Here is a 1,311-nt window from a genome sequence, read left to right on the forward strand (position 1 = left end):
TGAGGAGTACTCACAGTACATGAGTACAGAGGCAGGAGTACACAGAGCATGCAACTGTATTAGGAAAAAGTATTTCCAACAGGTAAACAGAGTGGGTAGATGAGTACGTGCTGGATCAGTGTTCATAGCTTTTGTTTGTCTTGAACTTTTCACAATTCATTTTTTAAAAGAAGAAAAATATTTTAACTACTAAATTGTTTTAAATTACTAAATTTGCATAAAGTGAAGTACTGCCCATCAGGTACATTCTATTTGCCAAAATATACAGAACTGTTAGCTTTTTTGGTACACTTTTATTAGTATTTATTTAGTGCTAAATTTCCTCCTGGGTCATAAGTTTTCGTTTCTTCAGTTTCTCCTGGGATATCTTTGCCTTCTGTGCAACCTCCTCTTCTGGTTTTGGAGCAATCTGCTCTTTTTCACTAGGGATCACCCCACGGTTGCAGGGAGCCCTTATGGGTGGTGGGTTAACCCACCCGTGAGCTCTGCAGATTCTACACTGTGTCTTGGGAGCTTTGTCACCTGGAGGTGCTCCATGACCAGAATCTACATCCAACCCCTTAAATTCAGCTTTGCTCTCTGCATTTTTAAGCATGTGCAGTAAAAATTCAGCATTCTTTTTGGGCCAACGACCCTGTGTCCAGCACCACTGTTTGGCCTGGGCATGCCGACTAACGCCACCATCGTACCAATGGAATGGCACACACTGCTTCTGTAAAGTGACACCCTTCAGATACTCAGTGGCTTTTTGGATATGCACACCCTTGATGGTCTGGGCAGCTTCACGAGTGTTCTCAAAGTGAAAACAAAGATTATAACTTCTTGATTTGCATGAATAGTGAAACATTTTCAGAGGTCACTTCAGGCCACTTACAGGAAGAGCCAGAACTGTTAGCTTTTAAGTTTCTTTTAATCAAATAGTTTAATATAATCTGAAAAAACTTAGAAATTCTTCAGAAATGTAGTTGTATAAATTACATAATAGAGAAATATATTGGTAATGACTTTGTTCTTTTTTGTTTATTAGTTTATTAAACAAATACTTATTGAGGACCTACCATGTGTCAGAAAAATATAAGCATTGGGCATACAACAGTAACCAAAACAAAATCCTGTTCTCACAGAGCCTAACTTATATAAAAGTTATTTTAGTTTTGCTCAGTAACAAGCAAAAGAAGCAAACAAATACTATATCACTGAAGTTGACCTTGGTAAAGGAAAGACTAGCATACATAAGTTTAAAAAATGAATCCAGTTTTTAAATCCAAAAACAGCAGTGAGAAAATAAAGGTAATTCTAAGGTATGGATTT

The 1,311-nt window shown here is 37.1% G+C and overlaps 1 pseudogene; it reads right to left on the reverse strand.

Annotated features, from left to right (window-relative positions):
• Window positions 1-313: 313 nt before the first annotated feature.
• LOC112309001 (large ribosomal subunit protein uL22 pseudogene) lies at window positions 314-847 on the reverse strand (annotated as a pseudogene).
• Window positions 848-1,311: the final 464 nt, after the last annotated feature.

The sequence above is a fragment of the Desmodus rotundus genome, chromosome 2, assembly GCF_022682495.2.
Source record: "Desmodus rotundus isolate HL8 chromosome 2, HLdesRot8A.1, whole genome shotgun sequence".
NCBI lineage: Eukaryota > Metazoa > Chordata > Mammalia > Chiroptera > Phyllostomidae > Desmodus > Desmodus rotundus.